This window comes from Callospermophilus lateralis, unplaced genomic scaffold (assembly GCF_048772815.1).
Source record: "Callospermophilus lateralis isolate mCalLat2 unplaced genomic scaffold, mCalLat2.hap1 Scaffold_84, whole genome shotgun sequence".
NCBI classification, from domain to species: Eukaryota; Metazoa; Chordata; class Mammalia; order Rodentia; family Sciuridae; genus Callospermophilus; species Callospermophilus lateralis.
Window position 1 is genome coordinate 6,741,656 of NW_027516477.1, and position 26,183 is coordinate 6,767,838.

Here is a 26,183-nt window from a genome sequence, read left to right on the forward strand (position 1 = left end):
TTGTATTTTATTTAGAGACAGTGTCTCACTGAGTTGTTTAGGGCCTTGCTAAATTGCTGAGGCTGGCTTTGAACTCGCTATCCTACTGTCTCAGCCTCCCAAGCTGCTGGGATTATAGGCTGCACCACTGCACCCTCCTACAGTAGCATTATGAACATAATTTTTTTATTACATGCTTTTTGAGACTGTTATCCAGAGAACATTATTCTCTCTGGCCAAAAATGATCCTACTTATTCTAAAATTTATTGCTGGGTTGCTGACAACCTGAGATTCCATCTCCGGACATGTTGATTTATAAGTAAGGAAACTAAGGCCTGGAGAGGCGGGGTTAAGTTAGCCAGGGTGACACATAAATGTATTTTAGATTTCAATGACTGCTTCTTAAAATATCTAATAAGTTCCATAAAGTAAGAGTTTGCAGAAGTCACTAAATTTGGAGATTCAGATTTATTCCTTCTTTATTCATGTTTGAATGGATTTTAGAATGCAAATTTAAACATACAGCAGATTATATTAGATGACCTTTAATTGGATGAGTGGAGAAAAGATGTCAATTCTAAAGTCAGCTCTGAGAACCTGTGCTAAAATTTGTGGCACTCAATAAATTAGTTCTCTTTCTCCCCTCTTCATTCTGTTCTTACCCACATAGAATAATTTTGTCTCTCATCAGTCAGAAACTCATTCTAATAAAGTAAGTTTGTTCTTTTGTCTCTAAAGGCACAGTCCTAATAATCTAGTACCCTGGCCCTCACTTTGGAATCAGGGCATTCAGTTATATTTGCATAACTAGCATTTACTAAGGACATTCCTGTGTTTGTGTTAGGTCCCAAACTAGGTGAAACACTGCTCAGGCCCTCAGATTGCCTAAGAGCAAACTGAAGCCAGTGCAGCACTGGCATGGCTTGATGTTGGCCTGATAGTGGAGACTCAGTGACTTCTAACAAACTAAAATCAATTAATATAATGGGTATAGTCAAAGTAAAAGAGCCCCTTAGTCATCTGGAGAAGTCAGGGAAGATTTCCTGAAAAGGTAGCACTTGAAATGAGACTAGGAGTTTGTTTATGAACAACACAATAAATAAATAAATAGGAAAACTATTCCAGCCAAAGGAAATAGAACTCAAAAGCACAGGCTTGTATTTAGATTGACATTTATTTTGCAGCAAAAGAACAACGTGCTTCTGAAACGTTTTTACTAATATCTCATGATTTCTAAAATTATTCTATTTCTGAACATCTCAAGAATCAAATTTAGTTGACCCTCCTTTACGTTAATAGAATTTGTAAACTGACACCTAACCTTTTATAGCATCCCTCTTCAAGTTCTAATTTGTTTGTGTGTGTCTGTGCATGTGCTACTGTTATTCTGAGATTATATGTATGCTTCTTTACAAATAAGCAAATTGAGTAAGTGAGCTTTTCCAAAGCTAGGCTATAGTGCTATCTGTTATTTAATTATTTAATTCTCATATTCTGCTTCAAAAAGATACCAATGTTCTTTAAATTAGGTGATTCATGTCTCTTATATGTTACCATTCTTTTATATATTTCAAATACATTTTTAAAAGAATAAAGGGAAAATATTTAAAAAATGAACTAAAAATTAAATTAGTCATCATTTAAAAAGAAGCAGTCACCTGCAGCTCCTTCACTATAATCAACCACTGTAAATATGACCACTCTAAAAGATAGTGATAGGGCTGAGGTTATAGCTCAGTGGTAGAGTGCTTGCTTCTCACTTGTGAGGCACTGGGTTTGATCCTCAGCACCACATAAAAATAAATAAAGATATTATGTCCATCTTTAAAAAAAATAGTGATCTACATTATAGCCTGACTGATAGGATTTGGGGGATGATTGGGGGAGTTCCGGGGATTGAACTCAGGAGCACTTGACCACTGAGCCACATCCCCAGCCCTATATCGTATTTTATTTAGAGACAGCATCTCTCTGAATTGGTTCGTACCTCACTGTTGCTGAGGTTGGCTTTGAACTTGGAATCCTCCTTTCAAAGCCGTCTGATTCTCTGGGATTACCATGTGCCTGGATGGTAGGATTTTTGATAGTGACGATGGCTGAGAATATTGCTCTGTGTGTTGTTTAGCACCCTGGACTGTGTTTGCTTTGTATAATATTTTTATTTTATTAAGATATACGTTATAAAGAGCTTTCACATGTCTTCTGTGACCTGACTTCAGAATTTATGAAAAGATTAAATTGCAAGTGAGTCTCTAAAATTCTTTCCATTTCATTATATCTCTTTTTATTCTAAAAATCCTCTTTGGACAATTCATATTTAGGAACTTATTTTCTTAGCTAGACACAGTGAAACATGCCTGTAATCCCAGTGGCTCGGGAGGCTTGGGGCAGGAGGACTGTGAATTGAAAGCCAGCCTCAGTAATTTAGCAAGGCCCTAAGCAACTAAGTGAGACCCTGTCTCAAAATAAAAAGGACTGGGGATGTGGCTTAGTGGTTAAATACCCCTGTGTTCAATACTCAGTATCAAAAAATAATTTTTTTTTTCTTGCCAAAAACAGTAACACACACCTTTAATCCCAGCTACTCAGAAGGCTGAGGCTGACCTCAAACTTGGGATCCTCCTGCCTCAGCTTCCACAGTTGCTGGGATTATAGGTGTGTGCCACTATACTCAGTATGTCTTGTTTTTTAAGTGCTAAATGAAGGCCCTTTGGTCTAACTACTGAGTATAATAGTTGCAATCAGAATAACAATATTTTTCTCTCTGTTCTCTCTTGTGTTGTAGAGTCGACAATTAGAATCAGAAACTGGGACCACAGAGGAGCACAGTCTAAATAAAGAGGCTAGGAAATGGGCCACACGTGTGGCACGTGAGCACAAAAATATTGTTCATCAACAATGGGTAAGTGTAGTAGAATCCTGGCCACATTCAGCTTAAGCCAAGTGTCAGACCCATTTAAGGAGCTAAATTTTATTAATGTGAAAAGCACCCATATATGTTTTTTTTTGTTCTTTCTCAAACTCAACAATATAGTCTTATCTATTTATCTTAAAAATTCTGTAAACCTTGTAGCAGCAACACATTAATTCACCTGTTTGCCATAAAATTGCCTAAGAAAGACTAGTGATGGTGTATTACAGTTTGTTGGCCGGGGGAAGAGGCATACATATGATAAATTAAAGTAGACTTTCATCTCTCAAGACAAGTTTTTTTGAAGACACAGTTGTAAATTCCATGAAAATATATTTTCAAGACTAAACTCCAAGTGCAAAGAAATTATTTTAAATATGGTATTTTTTTTAGTTTGATTTTTAGTATCTAGATCCTCTTTCTTTGACTTCACGTCCAACTTCTTAAAAGAATTGTCCACACTTACACATCCTGACCTCCCTCCTACTTTTCAGCTCATTGTGTTTAAGCTTTGCCTTGCTTTCCTTCTGATCATTCCTTTCCTTCTAAATTTATCATAATCACCAGTGATGTCTGTTGCAAGATCCAAAGTGGACACTTGATCTCTCGTTTTTCTTAACCAATCAAGTTTCATCATAACTAACAACACCCTTCTTCTTAAAACACTCTTCAGCCCTCTGTAACTCAGCATTGTTCCAGTTTTTCCTCTTCCTCTTCAGCCTGTCTAGATTCTTTCATGGGTTGCTCTTTCTCTATCCAATGGTTAAATATTTAAATTCCTTAGATTCCTGAACTAGGCTGTCTTTTTTTTTTTTTAACTCTTTACTCTCCCTATGGTCCATCTCATACACTGCTATTTTTTCACTTTCAACCTAATCATAAACTAATATTTTCAACATTGGGCCTTGCTTGCTGCTGTATCCCATGTATTTTTTTTGCCTACTTTGACATCTTATTTCACTTGTCTCACAGGAGACAATGTTTTGGGTTTTGGGGGTTTGTTGTTGTTGTTTGCTTTTTGTGGGTTTTTCTTGTTGTTGTTGTTTTGGTTTTGGTTTTTTGATTATTAAACTGGGAATTGGACCCAAGAGTGCTTTACCACTGAATTGCATTCCCAAACCTTATTTTATTTTATTTATTTATTTGGTACCTGGGATTGAACCCAGGAGCACTTAATCACTGAGCCACATCCCCAACCCTCTTTTTTATATTTTATTTAGAGACAGGGTTTTGCTCAGTTGCTGAGGCCAATGTTGAACTCACCATCCTCCTTATTTTAGCCTCCTGAGCCACTGGGATTACAGGTGTGTGCCACCACACCCAGCTTTGTGTCTTATTTTAAAATAGGTTCTCACTGTGTTGCTGACAGTCTTGTTAAGTTGCCGAGACTGGCCTCAAACTTGGATCTTCCTGCCTTAGCCTCCTGAGTCACAGGATTACAGTCATCCGCCACCATACCCAGCTTAAAAAAATTTAAAAAGCATTTTTTTAATAATGTCTTTCAGGGGCTGGGGATGTGGCCCAAGCGGTAGCGCGCTCGCCTAGCATGCGTGCGTCCCGGGTTTGGTCCTCAGCACCACATACAAAGATGTTGTGTATGCCAAAAACTGAAAAATAAATATTGAAATTCTTTCTCCCTCCCTCTCTCTCTCTAAAAAAAATAAAAAAGATTTATTAAAAAAAAATAATGTCTTTCAGTGTTCTGGGTATTGGTAGTCTCAACTTGGCAGTTATCACTTTATAATAATCAGATAATGGCCAGTGCTGGTGTCATCTCATGTGAAATAACTGGTTCTTTTTTTTTTTAAAGAGAAAGAGAGAGAGAATTTTTAATATTTATTTTCTTTTTAGTTTTCGGCGGACACAACGTCTTAATTTGTACGTGGTGCTGAGGATCGAACTCAGTGTCTCGCGTATGCCAGGCGAGCGTGGTACTGCTTGAGCCCCATCCCCAGCCCCCAAAATAACTGGTTCTTAGGCTGGGAAGATCTAAACAGTTGGGAACCAGAATGCTAGGGCTTCTTACACACTTCTGTCTCTGTGTGGTCTCTCCACATGATCTCTCCAACATGGTGGCTTCAGGTTGGCTATACTGCTTACATGGTAGTACAAAGCCCCAAAGATATAAGTTCCAAGAGTGAGAAAATAAAACCTGTGTATTCTTTTGACCTAGCCTCAGAAACATCATTGGGATTGTTGAATCATATTTTATTGAGACAATCACAAAGGCCTGTCCATAGTTCAAGGAGGTAGGACATACACTCTACTTCTTGGTGGAGAAGTAACGAAGTTGGAAAAACATGCAGAATGAGAAATGTAGTAACAACTTTTGGAAAAACATAGTCTTCCACAGTATACCTTATGGTTAAAAGTTATAATTAAAACTTCACATACCTCTGACATGCAAAATACACTCACTTCTTATCCCCCAAAGCCTGGGATTTTGGGTTTTTTTTTTTTTTTTTTTTTTGCTAAAATCTGTCCACAATTAATAAAAATTGTAAACCAAGAGCTAAAGCTCAGTAAGCCTGAGGCAGGTAAAACACAAAGAAAATCACACCACAGTGCATCATAGTCAGCTTTAAAATACAAAAAATGTTTAACAGTTGTCAGGCGTGGATATATACACCTATAATCCCAACTACTCAGGAGGCTGGGGAGCAGGCAATCACAAGTTCAAGACCTGCCTGGACAACTTATTGAGACTATTTAACAAAAAAAAGGTTGGGGATGTAGCTCTGTAGTAGTAGTCCCCAGGTTCCATCCTAGTATGAGATATTGGGATGGGGGGGTGGTAATTGATTGTCCATAATGAAAAATCAAAAATGTTTCCTTCAAGATCAAGAACAAGCTAAGAATGTTCACTTTCACCATGTTTACTCAACATAGGAGTTCTAGAGCAGTTATAGCAAAGTTGCCATAGCAGTTATAGCAAAGTTGCAGGATGCAAAATAAAAGCAAAAAAATCAGTTGCATTTCTAAATAACAATGAGCACTGCAAAAAGGAAATTAATACATCTCCAGTACCACAGCAACAATAAAAAAAGGAAATTAAGAAAGCAATTTTATTTCTAGTAACACCAAAAAGAAAATATCAAGAAGGTAAAAGACTTGTACACTGGGAACTACAAAAACATTGATGATAGATTAAAGAGGGCATAAGTAAATGGAAAGACAGTTTATGTTCATTAAGTGAAGGTATTGATAAGATGACAGTTACTCCCAGAATGATGTCCAGATTCCATGTAATTCCTATCAAAATCCCATTGGGAATATATCCAGTATTCATGGAACTGAAGGCAGATATTGTTTGGGGTTTGTTTTATGGGGGCTTCTTTTCATGTGTTTGTTTTGTTTTGTTTTGTTTGTTACTGGAGATTGAACCCAAAGGCATTTTGCCTCTGAGACACATCCACAGCCCTTTTTCTTTATTTCGAGACAGGGTCTCATTAAGTTGCTGAGGCTGGCTTTGAACTTGTAATACTCATGCCTCAACCTCCCAGATAGCTGCAGATATTGTTAAATGGCACTTAATACCAAAATGTTCTTCAAATTCAATGTAGTTCCCTTCAAAATCTGAACAGTGTTATTTACAATAAAAGACAAAGCCATTCTAAAATTCATATGAGATCTCAAGAGACCCCAAATAGCCAAAATAGTCATGAAAAATAATAAGGTTAGAGAACTCCTACTTCCTGATTTCAAAGCTTATAAAACTGCAGAGATTGAGGTAGTGCAGTACTGGCATAAGGACACATATATAGACTTTAACTACATATGAAATCTATTTTTATTTATTTTGGAGGGATGGGTACTAGGGATTGAACTCAGGGGCATTCTGCCACTGAGCCACATCTTCAGCCCTGTTTTGCATTTTATTTAGAGTTGGGGTCTCAACTGAGTTGCTTAGCACCTCACTTCTGCAGAGGCTGACTTTGAACTTGAGATCCTCCTGCCTCAGCCTCCCAAGCTGCTAGGATTATAGGCTTGCGCCACTATGCCCAGTATATGAAGACTATTTTTAAAATACCAGTTTTCCCCATATATTCAATGTAATACAGGTTAAATACCCAGCATTTTTTTTTAATTAACAAGCTAATTCTCAAAGATATGTGAAAATGCAAATCATCTAAGATAGCCAAAACAATTTTGAAAAAGAAGGATTAGATTTGAGGGCTTTCTCCACCTGGTTTCAAGACATAAAACTATACTAATCAAGATGTTTTAGCATTGGTATGAGGATATACTTACAGATGAATGGAACAAAATGAAGAGTCTAGAAGTAGGCCCACGCATATATGGTCTGTTGATTTTAGACAAAGGTATAACAAACTTGTAAAAATGATAAATATATATATAATAACATGCCTTGCACATGTGAGATACTGGGTTTGATCCTTAGCACCACATAAAAATAAATAAAATAAAGGTACTGTGTCCATCTACAACTAAAGAGAAGAAAACAAGATTGAGTTCCCTGTCTCCTTCCCAGCTATTAGCTAGAGGCTGTCTTTAGCCCCTAGAAGCTACTCTTCCTGGTCCTTGCACTTGTGCTTCCGGTCTCAGAATCAGCAATGGCACACTGAATTCTTCTTCTTAGAATCTCTAATTTCCTTTCTACCCATCTCTTATCTTACTCTAGCCAGAGAAAATTCTTTGCTTGAAAGATATCACATGATTATATTGAACTCACTTAGGTAATCAAGGATGATCTCATTATTTTAAGGTTCCTAACTCTAATACTTCTGCAAATTACATCATACATACCCACAGTTTCAAACACCAGGGTATTTACATCTTCAAAGCCATTCTGCTTATTACAATGATAAAACAAGAAAACAACATCTATCATCACCACTACTTTTCAGTGTCATATAGGATTAGTCAATGTATTAATTAAAGAAAACCAGTTAAGAGATTTAAATATTAGAAAAAGGCACATCCATCATTATTTATTAATAATATATGTACCCAAAATACCAAGACCCAATTGTCAATGATGGTTTAGTAAAGTGAACAAATACAAGAATATATTTTTAGAAATCATTAATTTTCCAAGGTTAGGAATCTGGCTCAGTGGCAGAGCATTTGCCTAGCATGAGTGAGGCCTGGGTTCAGTCTTCAAAACTGAAGGGAAAAAGGAAAACTTTAGTTTTCTCATTAATCAGAAATAATAAATTGCAAATACAGTGGAAAAAAGTTATTCATCACAGCAGTAAAATACTGATAAGGTAAAGGAATATAAAATTTTAATGAAACTTAGAAAATATATTTGGAGAAGCTTGACATTCTGGCTCTAAAATTTACCTGGAATTCTTTTTATAAACACACAAGAATGAGACTTACCACATACTAAATCATAAAATAATGGCCACAGAAATTAACTGTAATCTAATACAAAAAAATAGCAAATCTATTAAAGAACATATGATAATTTAGAATAATGATCTTATCAAGATACCATTTTTGGCATACACAATTGCTAAATCCATTTACTAAAGGATTTACTAATTCTTTTCCCCAAAGATTTGAAATGTCAATCAAGATGCCATATTTCAGGTAGGAGGGAAATATAATGATGAACAGTGTATTAAAAGCTGCCAAGAAATTATTGTTAGGTTTGATAATGGTATTATGGTTGTATAAAACAATTCACATTTAGAGATATTTATTATAACACGTAGGAATAAAATGACTTAATATCGATTTTTTTTTCTTCAAATGCTGTAGCAAAGAACAAAAAGGATAGGTAAAGCAAATTTTAACATTTTTTTGAATCTCAGTTATTAATATATGGGATTTATTGTAATAGATGCTCTAAAACCTTCAAGTATATTTGAATTTTTTTATAATAGAAAACATGTTAGCCTGGGGGTATGGCTGAGTGATAGAACATGTATATGCTTAGCATGCATGAAGCCCTAGGTTCAATTCCAAGCACTACCAAAAAAAAAAAAAGTTAATGGTGTTGGGGTTCGAGTGTGCAGAGTTTAGCTCCCTCAGGCCTGACAGTGTGCAAGAGCTGTGGCTGTGATTTAGGTCAGCTGAGGCAAACCTCAGTTAGGAGGAGGAAACGTTCTCTTCCCCTTATCGCAAGTCACAAGTTCTGCATGGTTTGGCCAAGAGGAAGAAGCTTCCTGCATACTTGTCCTAGGAACAGTACATTCTAAAGAAACAAATGCCTGCTCAGGGGAGTAGACAATGTCTACAAAGAACTTTAGGAGGGTACTTATCAAATAAGCAGGAACGATCTGAAGTTAGCTCTGTGTATCCGCTGAGGCATGTTATCTGGGCAATGTGGGCAAAGTGTTATTGAAGAATTGCTTGCTTTGTTAGAAGAAGAATATAAAAGGAACTTGCAAATAAACCTCAGCATGCAGTTGCAATTGCTGCCTTCGCTCTGCATCCCCTGTGTCCCGGTTATTTCGTGACCCTTACCCAGGGACCCGAACGCACTAGACGTTCACATAATGGCATTTCAAATCTTTGGGGAAAAAAGTTAGTAAAAATCCTTTAGTAAATGGATTTAGCAATTTTGTATGTTTAGGGAAAAATACACCATTAGGTTTCTTTCTTCCACTATATACAAAATAAATTTTAGAAAACTAAAGAGCTAAGTGCTAAGCGCTAAACATATGACTATTAAAAAACTAGAAGAACCTAGAATATTATATATATATATATATATATATATATATATATATATATATATATATATATTTAGTTATCAGTGGGCCTTTATTTTATTCATTTATATGTGGTAATGAGAATTGAATTCAGTCCCTCACACATGCTAAGCAAACCCTCTACCACTGAGCCACAACCTCAGCCCCATATTTTTGGTATATTACAGATACCCTTTTTTTTGGACGGGGGGTGGGGATACCAGGGGTTGAACTCAGGGGTACTCAACTACTGAGCCACATCCCTAGCCCCATGCCTTTTTTTTAATTTTACTTAGAGACAGGGTCTCACTGAGTTGCTTAGCTCCTTTCCATTGCTGAGGCTGGCTTTGAACTTGCCATCTGCCTGCCTCAGCCTCCAGAGCTGCTGGGACTACAGGCATTTGTCACTGCGCCCAGCCATATACCTTTTTAAACAAAACAAAACTCAGGAGCTATAAAGGAAAAGACTGATAAAATGTGACCACATAAAAATTAAAAATTTCTGCAAAACAAAAGAGCATTAAAAAAGGAAAGGGGATAGAGTAGAAGGAAATGTTTATAACAAATAATAGGGAAAAAAAGGAGTAAATATCTTGAAAGAAATATATCTTAATAATAATTAAAAGATTAAAAAAGTGAATTGAAATAGAAGTACAAATTGCTAGCAACATATAAAATGATTCTCCATTAATTAGAGACCTGAAAATATGGTGAATTACATTTATGGATTTCTGGATGTTGAGTCAGTGTTCCTGGGATGAAACCCACTTGATCATGGTGCACTGTCTTTTTAATATGTTTCTATGTGATTTGCCAGCATTTTACTAAGAATTTTTGCATTTATGTTCATCAGGGATATTGGCCTGAAGTTTTCTTTCCTTGGTGTATCTTTGTCTGGTCATAGGTTGAGTTTAGAAGGGTTCCCTCCTTTTCTATTTCATAGAATAGTTTGAAGTGGATTGGTGTTCTTCTTTGAAGGAAGGTCTGGTAGAACTCAGCTGAGAATCCTTCAAGTCCTGGGCTTTTCTTTGTTGATAGGCTTTTCATGGCATCTGCAGTTTCATCGCTTGAAATTTACCTGTTTAAATTTTGTATATCTTCCTGATTCAATTTGGGTAGGTCATATTTCTCTAGAAATTTGTTGATGTCTTCAAGATTTTCTGTTTAATTGGAGTATAAATTTTTAAAATAGTTTCTGATCATCCTCTGTATTTCAGTGGTGTCTGTGGTGATATATCCTTTGAGTTTTTTCCCTTTTTCTCTTGGTTAGCATGGCTAAAGTTTTCTCGATTTTATTGATTTTTTTTTTGAAAAACCAACTCAACAGTGAGATTATTTTTTAAAAAATACATTGGCATAATTCTAAAGACTGGCAAAATTCAGTGTGGGTAAGATACAAGGAAGAGTAGGTACAACTTTGTGTAGATAATCTGGTAATGTCTATTAAAATTAAAATGTGCAATTTCTGCTTTTATATTTTTTATCTTAAATATTCCTATATGTGTTCAAAAAGTCATTGACTTTTGTACAAAACGTCATTGTACAAAGGGTTCTTTGTACAGAGTCACGTATAATGTTGAGAAACTTGAAAATTCAAAAGGCAAATAGAGTAAGAATAAATGAAACATGGTACAGTTAAATTCTTGGATCTATAGATTAATTAAAGAGAATGAGGTCAGTCTATTTATACAGACATGAAAAGCTTTCTTAGAAAGATTGAGAAGATAGTATATCTAATTTTATTTTTTTAAACAAAATTTTCTGTTTGTTTTTATATAGAGAGAAATGCTCAAAAGTGGTTTAGAAAAAATAAAAATTAATTGATGGTATGACAGTTTTACCCCATAATGGATTATACAATGTAATAAAAAACTTTTGTCATTTTGCATTAATTGTTTTGTAACAGTATTTTATATTCATGTAAATTTTAAAAACTAAAGGTATGCATGTCAAAACTTGTACAATCCAAGTAGGATCTGTAGATTGAGCCAATGTCAATTTTTGTACTCTATTGCAGTAGCCCCTACTTATCTGCAGTTCACTATCCATGGTTTCAGTTACCTGAAGTCAACCACAGCCCAGAAATGTTAAATGTAAAAGTTCAGAAATAAACATTTTAGATGTTTTAAATTGCACACCATTCTGAATAACATGGAAGTCTCATTCTTTCCCACCCAAGATCCAAAACACTTTAACCATAATTTTTACGCTACGTACCCTATCCACCTGTTACTTACTGAGTAGCCAGTTAGATTATCAAATCTGCTGTTATAATATCAGAGTGTTTTGCTTAACCTTTTATTTTACTTAATAACGACAAAATACAAGACTAGTAATGCAAAGAAGGCACCATGACATAAAACAGATTAATTCTTCCACTGAGAAGCATTGTTGCAGGGCTTATAGAAAAATACATAGTAATTTTAGAATTCAGTATTACCAGCATTTTTAGCATCCATTGAGGGTCTAGGAAAGAATCTCCTAAGGATAAAGGGAAACTACTAATGTAAAGTTATATAAATTTTTACCACTGGGGGAAGTTGGGTGAAGGGAGTGTGTACTAGTTTTGCAACTTACAGAGTCTATAATCCAAATTTTTAGAATTAAATAAATAAATGAAACAAAATTACAAGTTAAGGAAAGGATAATAATTTGTTAAAAAAGGAATCATGGTTTTAGTTACTAAAATCTTTCAAATAATCATTCAAGGAACAAAGATGAGAAGGAGGATTATTCTCTGTACCTGTTTTCTCTTTAGGTTCTAAACAAACTTGAATGCCATGGAGTTGCTGTATCAGAACAAAGCCGAGCAGAACTGGAACAGAAAATAGATGAAGCTAGAGAAAATATTCGTAAAGCAGAGGTAAGGGGGCAGCTAACTATGGCATTTTGCCCAACTCCAGTCAATGTCACAGCTGTGATGTACACCTTTGAAGCTGAGTTCCTACACTTATTAAGTTGAAGGGGAATCACCATTTAATTTATGTCCACAGTAGTATTATTGAGTGCCTGCTTTGTAGAAAGTATACATATAGCAGACTTTGAACCTGCTGTGAAGAGTTCATAATCATGAAAATTACATAACAAAAGAATTAAATCACAATAAAGATATTAAAGTTTAACAAAGTAAAATTATAATCAAGTTAATGGTAGAGATATTTATGTTTATATATAAAATGATAACTTATATATTATAGAATATATAATAACATTTATATATAATTTATATATTATATAATAATACATAGTAATATATTTACATAAGATTATATATGTTTATATTTAGAACCTAAAAAATCTCCCTTATATGGGTGGTTTCTGAATCCAGGGGCATGAACTGGGTCTTCAGCAATAGAGATTTGGTTGAGAAGCGATAGGGCATTATAAAAGTAATTTTTTTTTTGACTCATGAGATCTTTTGAAAGTTGTATAAAAACTATGAAACCTCTCCCACAAAAAAAGAAATGTACATGTTGTGTACAGCATCAGAGTTCATCAACCCCAGGCTAATACTCCTTGCCCTAGAGGGGGAGAGGTCAAAATGAGAGAACAAGAAAGTATTAGCAAAAGGGGGCAGGCACAGGGTAGAGTTTGGCAATTGAAAGTGATTAGAATAACAGATTTTTGTAAGGAAATGTGATAGAAAGTAAGTAAACTATGTCCAGTTCACAGAGGACACACATGTGTATTCATCTACTCTGCTACAGCATGATGAAGGGATATGGAGGTAGACATTTAAAAAAAAAAGACCAAGACTTTACAACTCTCAAGAGATATGTTCTTATTAGAAAAGCCTAAAGAATGCCAAAGATAACCAAGACTGTGAAGCACAAGTGCCAAAGAGTGGCCATACAAGTATGCTTCAGGAAGTGGAGGACACGAGGAGCATTGGGGAAGGGGTTTTCAGAGCAGAGGTAGGACTTAGGATGGTGTTGGCCAGTGAATAGTATTTAATTAGTCAGGGAAAAGGGAATAACATAGATCTGTGGCTTGCAACCTCAAGAAACAGAACTTGAACCAAAATATGAAGGTAGGAAGGAGGCAGGTTTTAGTTTGATGTTGAGAAATATTTTCTAAGAGTCAGATCTTCTGAGTGGCAGAATAAGTACATAATGCAACACTGTAAGGGCTCAGGATTCTGGGCAAGCATCTGTCAGGGACTCTGTACAAGGAATTCTGGCATTGGTTGAAGGTAATCTAAACTAGTGATTTTCATACACCCCTTTATTGCTCTAGAGGTTTTGAAAAAGTGCTTCCGTGGTTGTGGGGTAAGGGTGAGGTGACAGAGGCAAACACAGGGTATATGAGCGTGTTTTTGACATAGCCCCATGGAAGTGATTTGAACCAGAATGGGTTTGCCATCTTCATAGTCTAAAGAAGCTCTGGTAACCTCTCCTCTGCTTCTTTCCTGGCATAGTCTGACCCACAGCCTCCATAGTGAGAAGGGCAGGGTGTGCAGTGAGCAGACATTTTCCTCTCTGAATTCAGAGTCACAGCTAAACCACTACCCTCTGGTGCTGGCCAAGTACTGCTGGCGGGCCCTTGCCAGTTTGGAAAACACTGGCTTGTGGTAGAAGAGATTATTATTCTATTGTTTTGTTTCTCTTCACTCTGGATGAAGCCAGTATTACCGCCTTAGTGGAACAGAAGTGATTACCTTAGAACAAGTCTCAGAAGTTTTCTGAAGGGGTTGTACTTATATTTTCCATTTACAGACTCCATCCATGGTATCACTATCTAGTACCTTAACTCCACTAGTGCCTTTACTACCACATCTTTTATAGTAGTAGTACTAACAGCTGTCAGTCTAAATAAAGGCCTAAATAAAGGCCAGTTGACCTTTTATTTCCCTGAGTATGAGTATGCTAAACTACACTGTTAGCTTAAAACTAAAAATATAAAGTGAGATTCCCACAACAGAATATTTCACCTCTCCTAATACATTTAAGTCTGCATTCTCAAAGATCATTTTCGTTCCAAAATATGGAATATGCTAAAATTATAATGTCAGATTATCTCAGTTTTCAATGTCTGTAAAATGTAATTAATTCTATTTTCTTAAAATGATCTCTCAGTTTCCTCATATTAGAGAATTTTTTAAAAATTCCCAGCTAAAATTAACTGGCAAATAGGAGGGCATGTGTATTTGGGCAGTACTTACAAGATTATCATAATGAAATTTTTTGATAGACTAGAAAACAAGAGAGATTGACATTAATTGTTTTGTACATACACTTTTTCTTTTCTCTGCCTGTATATCTTTTGCATTGGTTTTTCTGAATTGCATAGTTACTCAATAGCTTTTTACCTAATTATAAATACCTGTTACAAGAGAGAGAAAGGTGGTTAAAATTGCATTATAGCTTTCAAGATTGGTTTTTAATTCCTGCTAACAAGAGCCTTATTAAGAATCTGCTTTATCCAGTCTTTCCTATATTATGTCTCCATTCAGTGTTGCTAATTAGAATAAAAGTCATTTGTGGTCTTTTGTAATAGATTAAAGAATCTTCCAACTAGAAGAAATTCAAAATATAAAAAATGCTTTTCCAAAGACTAGAGATCTTTAATTCTTGTCTGGTTAATTTGGGGCAGATTTACTAACTGATTAATTCAACCACTGCATCAGCTATGTTCCAGATACTGATGAAAATACTATACTCACTGGGCATGGTGGCACACACCAGTAATCCCAGTGACTCAGGAAGCTGAAGCAAGAGGATCACAAGTTCAAAGCCAGCCTCAGCAACTTAGTGAAGTCCTAAGCAACTTAGCAAAATCCTGTCTCAAAATTAAAAAAAAATAAAATAAAAAGGGCTTAGGATGTGACTCAGTTAAGTTCTCTGGGTTCAGTCCCAGATACAACAACAACAAAAAAATAATACCAATAGTGATGGACAAACTCTTGTTTTACTGTCATGATCTTTGGATTGTCTCAGGAGTATTTGTAGGAGCTATATCATGTCTTCAGCCTCTAATTCAGGAATTTGAAATAAGACAACTGTTTAAATGAAATGTTAATTTTTTAAATTTTATTTTTATTTTTTGATACCAGAGATTGAACCTAGTGGCACTTAACCACTAAGCCACATCCCCAGCCCTTTTTAATTTTTTATTTTGAAACAGATGGTTAGGGCCTCACTGAGTTGGTGAGTCTGACCTTAAACTTGCTTCGATCTTCCCGCCTCGGCCTCCCAAGCCACTGGTATTATAGGCATGCACCACTATGCCCAGCTAATAATAATGTTCTTAGTATGGTATTTAGGAATTCAAATTTTTTGAAATGCCTTTTGTCATATACACACACATTCATCATTTATGTTATTTTTTACATAACTATTTAAAAAGTAATAGCTTAGAGTGTTACAACATAATGATGTTAAATGTAATTCCCATGTTACTACAATGAAAATGGCTATACAATATACAAAAAGAAATGAGAAGGGAACTAAAACATGACACTGAAAAATCAACTAAACACAAAATACAATAATACAGGAGGAAGTAGGGACTAAAAAGCTATAAAGCATATATAAAACAAACAGGAAGACAGAAGTCCTTCCTTATCAGTAATTACTTTAATTGTAAATGTATTAAATTGTCCAGTCAAAACTTAGAAATTGGCAGAAATTTGCTTTCTATAGGAGACTCAACTTTAGATCCAAAGACACAGACAGATTGAAATAAATGGGTGGAAGAAGATATTCCATGCAAATAAGAACCAGAAGAGATCAGGGTTGCAGAAAGACAAATACTGTGTGATTTCACCTGGATGAGGCACCTAAAGTAATCAGATTCATAGACAAAAAGTAGAATGGAGGTTACCAAGGGCTGGGAGAGGGAGAATGGCAAATTGTTGTTTTTTGTTTTAGTACTGGGGATTGAACCCAGGAGTGCTCAGCCACTGAGCCATATCCCAAGCTCTCATTATATATATATATATATATATATATATATATATATATATATATATATATATATATATATATATATATATATATATATTAGAGACAGCATCTTACTGAGTTGCTTTAGGGCCTCTCTATGTTGCTGAGGCTGGCTTTGAACTCACAGTCCTCCTACCTCAGACTCCCGAAAAATTATTGTTTAATGTATAGGGTTTCCGTTTTGCAAAATGAAAGAGAGCTGGAAGATAGTGGTAATGGCTGCACATCAGTATGAATGTACTTAATGCCACTGAACAATACACTTCAAATGGTTAGTTAGCATGGAAAATTTATGTTACATACACTTTACTACAATAAAAAAGAAGGTGAGCCAGGCGCAGTGGCACATACCTGTAATCCCAGCCACTCAGGAGGCTGAGACGGAGGATCGCGAGTTCAAAGCCAACCTCAGCAATGGTGAGGCGCTAAGAAACTTAGTGAGACCCTGTGTCTAAATAAAATACAAAATAGGACTGGGGATGTGGCTCAGTGGTTGAGTGCTTCTGAGTTCAATCCCTAGTACCCCCACAAAAAATAAATAAATAAATAAAAAGAAGATGAGGGCTGGGGTTGTGGCTCAATGGTAGAGCACTTCCCTAGCACATGTGAGGCACTGGGTTTGATTCTCACCACCACACAAATAAATAAATAAAGCTATTCTGTCCATCTACAACTAAAAATATTTTAAAAAATAAAGAAGAAATAAATAGATAGATGGATAAATTTAAATAAAAATAAAGGTATTGTGTCCATCTGCAACTAAAAAAAATATTTTTAAAAAAGGTGTGTGTGTGTTCTTTAAAGTAGCTTGTAAAGAAGTCAAAAGTTTTAAGTAGTAGTCTAGTCTGTTCATGACTTATGTTGTTTCAGAATGTTTTTTAGTTTACATTATACCTTTTTTCTGGGTTGGTCGAGTTCTGTTTTTTTGAACAATGAAATGATTAACACAATAAGGAAAAAATAATGTGAGAAATCAAATATAGGACATTTTTAGTAACCTCCTTTGGTGTAAGATCTGTAAGAGGAACTATAGACTACATTATCCTTTGTCCAAGATGTTCACTAGATTCTATGATCTGAATTAAATGTGTATTTGAAAACCAAAGTCCAGCCAGGCACAGTGATGCACACCTGTAATCCCAACAACTTTTGACGTGAAGGCAGGAGGATCATGAGTTCAAAGCCAACCTCAGCAAAAGCTAGGCACTAAGCAACTCAGTAAGATCCTGTCTCTAGATAAAAATACAAAATAGGGCTGGGGATGTGGCTCAATGGTTAAGTGCCTTTGAGTTCAATCCCCAGTACCAAAAACAAACAAACAAAAAAATCCAGAGTTCCGTTATATAGTATCAGTGAATTAACAAAAGAAAAATATCAAATTATTCTTTATATAAGCACACTTTTATAGATACAAGTTTCCCCCACACCTGGTACTAGGGGTAGAGTGATTGAACCCAGGGGTACACTACCACTGAGCCATGCTCCCAGCCTTTTTATATTTATGTTGAGATAGGGTCTTGCTAAGTTGCTGAAATTGGCCTCAAACTCACAATCCTCTTCCCTCAGTCTCCTGGGTTGCTGGGATTACAGGTGTGTGTCACTATGCCGAGCCCTGTTTTATCTTAAATTGTCACCTCATAAAGTGCTATCATACATGAGTAATTTAAAATTACTGTGCTACTCTTGTCCCTCAGTGACTCAAAAATAATTAAGACCCTTGTTGTAATGTTATAAAAAAAATCCAGTTATGTAAAAAGGTAAGGCCTCATTATTACAAGGATAATGAAATGACAAGTTTGAACCTACTATAAAAACAATTTTCAATCATATTGTGTCCAAACTTACATTATGTTAGAGCCTGTTATTGTGCAGTTTTACTGTACTCTTAATGTTAGCAGACCTCTTGACTAATCACTTTTTTTTTTTTTTTGGTATGGGGAATTGAACTCGGGGCATTCGACTACTAATACCTACTAAAATAGGCCACATCCCCAGCCCTATTTTGTATTTTATTTAGAGATCAGCCTCCCAAGATGCTGGGGATAATTATAGGCGTGTGCCACCACACCAGGCAACTAATCATTTTTTAAATTATTTGTTGCAAAAATTTTCAAGCATACAGAAAAGAGAAGAATAAACATGGACTTACTGACATCTATATTTAACATCTATATTATGTTTTGCAATATTGGCTTTATACGTTTATTAGACTGACACATTATTTCTGTTCTATAAGGTGCAAGTTAGGTCTACCAGCCTAGTTAGAGGCAGGTTAGATTTTAGGCTGGAATGCTTCAGTGGTGATGCCATGTTTTCCATAACATCAGGAATCATATAGAATAAAGTTGTCTGCAGTTAATGATATGAGTGGTCATTTTTTTTAAGCTAAGGGCAATAATTTAATGCAGTAAGCTAAATTCACACAAAACCTGTATACTGTGAACTACAAAAGTGGTTTTTGTAGTTACAGTTTTAGTCAACTACACATTTCCACAAGTACTTACAAATATGTTAAAAAAAAACTTCCCCAAATGCTTATCCTACCATTAGCTCATTAAATATTGCCATTCCTGCTCCTGAAAGTAGATGATTGGGAAAATGATAAAACTTAAAAAGTAACCTAGGTCCAAAAGGTTTTAAATCAAAAAAGTCTTTCAACATAGAAGCATCAACATGAAACTTTTAAGTTTCTAAAAAAATAAAAATTAAAAAATCACTCTTTAGAAAATATTAAAACAAATTATCATTTAAAACACATAAACATTCTTACAAAAACTTGTAGTTTCAAATATCATCTCCTTAAAAGAAAACCAGTTCACTATGTTTAATAACATCTCAGACCACTGTTGTCTAAAAACTTCAGAATATGTAAGGCATATGTCTCAGCTGTCATAGTCAAAATGACACTTAGATTTCACATATTAAACAGCTATAGTATAGCTTATAATGGCACAAATATACCTAACACATAAATACTACTTCATCCTTTAGATAGTCAAAAGTCAGAAGGAACTGCATAATTTGTAAGGTACTTTAACTTACGTGTAGTCATTAAACTCAGTAAGTAATTCAAGTATAGTCATGTAAAGGCAGGTAATTAAAGGCTCAAGGACCACTCTAAGATCAAAGACATGAAAATAAAGGCTGAAAACTTTGTTTCTCCATCTTTCATTTACATGCCTAGATATTAGGACATTACTGAACAAAATACACAATTATTATATATGATTTCCACAGAATATAATGAAATTTCATGAAGTACAAAAATTATCAATATCCGTAGTTTGCTTCATCAAATGCTTTTCTAGCTCGTTTCAATTCTTCATTCATGGTAAGCAAGTCTTTAACCCTAGCAAACTTCCTTGGGTCCTTTCGAATCAAGAAGACCATATCTTCAACTTGTACTCGACCTTGTCTTCCAATTGACATTGCCTTGTGAGTCATTTCAGTGATGAACTCAATGACAAGATCTTCAAGAATATCCACTGACTCAGTGTAAGGATTCTGGTCATCCCCAAACCCATACATCATACATCGTAATTCTTTAGAAAAAAGTCTCTTTCTTTTACCCTGTCCACCTTCTGCACCTCCTCCAATTTCTTCATTTTCCTCCTCAAAGGTCGGGTCTTCTTCCTCATCTGCCATCATGAGTGGTCACTTAATTAAGGTAGTGCTACTGGGTCTTTCTCCTGTAAAGGTTCTTTTTTACCGCATTGTGTTTGTCGAAGTATTCATTATTTCTGGTGGGGTGAATAGGAATTTTCTATCTTGAGTATTGTTCTGACCTGATAGGTTTTTTAAAATCAACTTTATCAAAATATACTATATATACAGTAAAATATAACCATATTAAATGTATAATTCAATGAACTTTGACAAATATATAGCCTAAATCACCACCACAATCAAAATATAAAATATTTCTGTCATCTCAGAAAGTTCTCTTGTGACCAGGTAACAACGGAAGTGTTTTCTATCTTATGGATTAACTTTACTTATTCTGTATTTTCTTTAAATGAAAGAGAGTATGTACTCTTGTATCCAGTCTCTCCCTTTCGATACATATATTTGTTTACCCATTTACCTGTTCATATATATTTGGGTTATTTCAAGATTTTTACTCTTTATTTATAAGAATATACAAGTAATATACAAGATTGGACATGTTTTGATTTCTCTAAAAGTGGAATTGCTAAATCATATTGTAAATGTGTGTTTATAAGAAACTGCCAACGTGTATTCCAAAGTGACTGTACCATATTATACTCCCAAGATATGGGAGTTCCAGGGGCTGGGATTGTAGCTCAGAGGTAGAGCGCTCGCCTAGCATGGGCGGGACCTGGGTTCAGTCCTCAGCACCACATAAAAATAAAGGCATTGTGTTGTGTCCATCCATCTACACCTAAAAAATAAATGAATAAATGTTAAAAAAAAAAAAAAAGGATATGGGAGTTCCAGTTCCTTCACCAGCAATTAGTATCATTGGTTTTTATATATTTGGCCATTTGAGTGGATATACGATACATTTCATTGTGGTTCTGATTTGCATTTGATTGCTAAAATGCTGAGTCTTATAATTTTTTGGCCAAACATATATCCTTTTTAGTATTTTACCCATTTTTAAATTTTGGGTCAGTCTTAATTCTATGTATTAATCATTTTTCAAATATATGTATTGTGAATGTTTTCGTCAGATTTTGGCTTGCTTTTCATTTCTATATTGTAAATTTTTAATTTTGGTGAGATCTGATTTATCAATATTATCTTATGGTTAAATCTTAAGACATTTTTGGCCCACACTAAAGTTGTGATATATTCTCTTATGTTTTCTAAAAAGTGTTGTAATTTTAGTGTTCTGTTTGGGCTATGATCCTAAGAATTATTTCAGTTGTTGAGGTCCAGTTTGAGTTAACAGTCATGGTTTTTCTTTTCAACATAGAGATACAGTTTTCCCAGCAGTTTTCCTCATTACCTTTGCAACTCTACTGAATACAACTGACTATGTATGTGTGAATCTTCCTTTGATTGTGTTCAGTTCCATTGATCTATATGTCTATCCTTATGCCAGTGTCCAGTCTTAATGACTTTAGAATAATAAGTCCTGGGATCAGTTACTGTAAGTCCTCAAATTGTTTGGACTATTCTCATTTTCATCAGCTTATCAGTTTCTACAAAAAAAAAAAAAAAAAAAAAAAAAAGATGGCTGGTATTTTGATTGGAATTATACTGAATGTATAAATCAATTTGATGAAAATTGACCCCTCAATAATATTGAGGAGTCTTACCCTATGTATTTTCAGCTTATGAATTTTTGTTCATTTTTTGTTAGATTAATTCAGTTGTCATTTTCTAAATCCCATATTATCTAAATTTGGCCCCATATTATCTAAAGTTGGAGTCCATTCAGAGTGTCTTCTGTATCCCTTTGATGTCACCCCCAATAGTTTGAATACTTTCTTTTAAGCACAACAAGCTTTCATAGGCTCACCTTATATTTTCCCTGCCCAGACTTAGAATTAGCTCCAAGGAGATCAGATTTATTTATTTGTTTGTTTGTTTGTTTCCTTTCTTTCTTTCTTTCTTTTATTTTTCATTTTCTTTTCTTTAGTTGTTATTGGACACAACACCTCCATCTCATTCATTCATTTCTGTGTGGTGCTGAGGATCAAACCCAGCACCTCGAATGTGCTAGGCAAGCACTCCACTATTAAGCCATAATCCCAGCCCTCAGATTTCTTTTAATAGAGAATGAAATTTAGGCACTAATGTCTGAGCTATGAAGGTCTGGGCTTATTACTGTGAGCGTCATTTATTTTTTATTCTTTCTTAGATTTATTTTTTTTAATATTTATTTTTTAGATGTAGATGTACACAACACAATGCCTTTATTTTTATGTGGTGCTGAGGATTGAACCCGGGTCCTGCCCATGCTAAGCAAGCGCTCTACCGCTGAGCCACAATCCCAGCCCCTCTTTCTTAGATTTAGTGCTATGCATTTATTATTGTTTTATGATCATGAGTTAATTTTGGTATATCCAATTAAATTTAAAGTTAGAGGGATTTTATTAAATTTCTTTGATTTTTTCCCACTTTTACATTGAAAATCTCAGTACTTTTTTCCTCTCCTTTTTTAAAAATATCTTTATTTATTTTTGTGTGGTGCTTCACACATGTGAAGCAGGTGTCTTCCACTGAGCTACAGCCCCAGCCCCTTTCTTTCTTTTTATGGAACTTCTTTATCCTTTTATACATATTAAGCAGTATCAGAACTACAAAATTTTTAGATTTCTTTGCAACTCTTTTTGAATGTAGAATATATCTCAATAGCAGTTCCTGCCTTTTTAAAAGTATTTTTTAGTTGTAAATGGACACAATACCTTTATTTATTTATCTTTTAATATTTATTTTTAGTTGTAGTTGGACACAATACCTTTGCTTTACTTATTTATATGTGGTGCTGAGGATCTAACCCAGTGCCTCACCCCTATGCTAGGTGAGTGCTCTACCATTAAGCCACAGCCACAGCCCCCAGTTTTTGCTTTTTGTAATGGGAGTATATTAGACAGTTTTCTGTTACTGTAACAAATACCAGAGATAATCTCCTTATAAAGAGAAAAGTTTGGGGGCTGGCATTGTAATTCAATGACAGATCACTCACTTAGCATTTTTGAGGCCCAGGGTTTGATTCCCAGCACTGGTGGGGTGGGGTGGGGGCCCAGATAAAGTTAAAGAGAAAAGCTTTATTTCTGCTCCTAGTTTTGAGGTTTTAGTTCATTTGTCCCATCCCACTGCCTTTGGGCCTGTGGTGAGGAAACACTTCATGATGGGGAACACATGATGGAGCAAAGCTGCTTACCTCATAACCAAGCCACAAACAAGACAGCAAGAAAAAGGGGTAGGGTCCCATTATCCCCTTCAAAGTCATACCTCCTGTGACTGGAAGACCTCCCACTGGGTCCTACAAGTTTCCACCACCTCCCAATCATACCAGGCTGGGAACTAAACCTATAACACATGGGCCTTTAGGGAGCATTTTAGATTTAAACTATAGTAGAGGGATTAGCTTATAAAAGGCTCACTGTTTTGTATAACAGTTATTAATCTGGGATAAAAACATTAAAACAAAAATCATTTGACAGAGATGCTACTATACGACTTTACCTAATTGGCATTCACAGACTATTCTGCTGCACAAGAGTAGAATGTATGTCTTTTAAAATACACATGTACCATTCAGCTGCATTATATACTGGATTGTTAATCAGTCTCACTAAGTTTATAAAGATTCACATACAGGGCTGTGTGTGAGGCACTGGGTTCAATCCTTAGCACCACATAAAAATAACCATAAATATTTTTTATTTAATTCATAGAACAATTCTGGGGGTGGACACATTTAACTCCATCTCACAGATGAGAAATATGATTTAACTGAGATCATACTGATTTTGGTATGATTTTGGTATGATTTTGGTAAATTGTTTTACCAATGGTTCCTAATAAAACTTGTCGCCTTATCTAAGCAGTCCCCTCCCACACTGACTCTGGGCATTCTGTCCTTCTACAACTACAAAAAAAAAAAAAAAAAAGATTCAAAGTAAGTTCTGTGACCCATCAGAACTAAATTAAAAATCAGTAACAGAATGATACCTGGAAAATGCCCAAACATACCAAAATTAAATTATTCAAACAATAATTTGTTGTTGCCTTTAAAAACTATCCCTAACTTTATAGCAAACGCAGCAGTGTTTTATTGATTTTTACTATGCTGGATGTTAACTGCATTTCTTTTACTGGTTTTTCCTGATATTACTTAAGCACTACATTCAGCCATAGAGTTGCCTGGAGGGCTGGGTCTTTCCTGTGTCTTCTTTCATCCTCACATAGGTAAAATTGGCCTCCCTAACAAAGTTGAATGGCCCTTATCAGTGAGCTTCGGCTTCTAGCAAATGGATTTGGCCAAACCAAATCACAAGGACAAGCCCAGAATCAGTATGGGAGGGGACAACTTGGACAAGAAGGCATGATTCATTAGGAACCATTGGTAAAAAAAATTTACCAAAATCAGTATGATCGCAGTTAAATCATTTTTCTCATCTGTTAAATGGAGTTTAATGTACCCACCTCAGAATTTTTGGTTAAGTAAATTTTTATGAAATTTACAGAAAGGTATATTCCAAAGCTTTTAATCAGTTTGCATATCATCAAAATTGATTTGAAAACACTGGAAAATTCTGTTTATAAGCAATTGTTAAAATATAAGCAATTGGAGCTGGGTGTGGTGGCACACGCCTGTTATCCCAATGGCTGGGGAGACTGAGCAAAAGCAAGGTGCTAATCAACTCAGTGAGACCCTGTCTTTAAATAAAATGCAAAATAGGACTAGGGATGTGGCTCAGTGGTTGAGTGCCCCTACTCTCAATCCCTGGTATCAAATATATAAATAAATAAACTATTGAAATCTCTTGAGGATTTTGAGGAAACAAACCAAACTAATTCCCCCTGCTCTATGCTCACAACACAGATCACTTTCATGATCCCAAAATAAACAAGAATTTTTTTTTTCCCACCAGCCAGCAAGCATTCAGTTCTTCAATAGACACCTGGCAGTGATTTAGTTCGGCTCTGACATTATCAACCTGGAAATGGCATCAGATCCCACAGATTGGCCCCAGATTGCCCCCACTTTAGATACAAGTCACAAGCCCAGGTTTCCAGAACTTCTGCCAACTGCCTAAAAATTGGGATTCCCACAATCCCCTTGCTTTTAGGCCAAATTAACTGGCTAGAGCCATTCACAGAACTCAGAGAAACACATTTACCAATTATAATGGGTATTTTAAAGGATATGAATAAACAGCTAGATGAAGACATATATAGGGCAAGATCTAGAAGAATCCTGAGTCCAGAAACTTCCATTCCCATGGAGTTGTATACCACCATCCTAACATGAAAATGAGCTTTTGTTCACCTTCCTGCAAGCCTCCATGCATGCAACTGTCCATAAGCTCTCCAAACCTTCTCATTTTATGGAGACTTCATTGCATAGACATGATTGAAGTATGGACAACCACGTAGAAATTTATTGGACAAAGGAGTATGTTCTAGTGCTAATAGACTGAGTGGGGAAACCAAGCAAGGCCTGTCCAGATTCTTCTTGGCCTCTCTATGCATCATTCATTCTTACTGGCATGTGATAGGACCCCTCCTGAAATGATGTCTTATGATCTTCTCTCATATAGGTACACTGATGATTTGGGGGATGGGATACTGAGGGTTTAACTCAGGGACACTCAACCACTGAGCCATATCCCTAGCCCTTTTTTGTATTTTTATTTAGAGAAAGGGTCTCACTGAGTTACTTAGAGCCTCGATGTTGAGGTTAGCTTTGAACAGTGATCCTCCTGTCTTGCCTCCCGAGCCACTGGGTTTAAGCATGTGCTAGGAGGATTTGTAGGATGAACCAGAAAGCAAAAAAAAGAAAATATTTGATTGGTTAATGTGGAGCAGTAGCCTTATTTAGATCCTTTCCTGTTAGAAGGTAGTTGGCAGTTTTTGACTGATGAAGCTTTTTTCATTTTACCCTTTACACTGAGTTGGGTTCCTATTTATTTACATAGGAATCCAGGATACTGGAGCCACCTTAGTCTCATGGCCTACCAATTAATTATTTTAAAAATTAA

At 35.4% G+C, this 26,183-nt stretch overlaps 2 pseudogenes; one reads left to right on the plus strand and one right to left on the minus strand.

Annotated features, from left to right (window-relative positions):
- Window positions 1-26,183, plus strand: part of LOC143641094 (F-BAR and double SH3 domains protein 2-like) — a 130,853-nt pseudogene that overhangs the window by 73,065 nt on the left and 31,605 nt on the right.
- Window positions 19,653-20,145, minus strand: LOC143388157 (transcription initiation factor TFIID subunit 13 pseudogene; annotated as a pseudogene).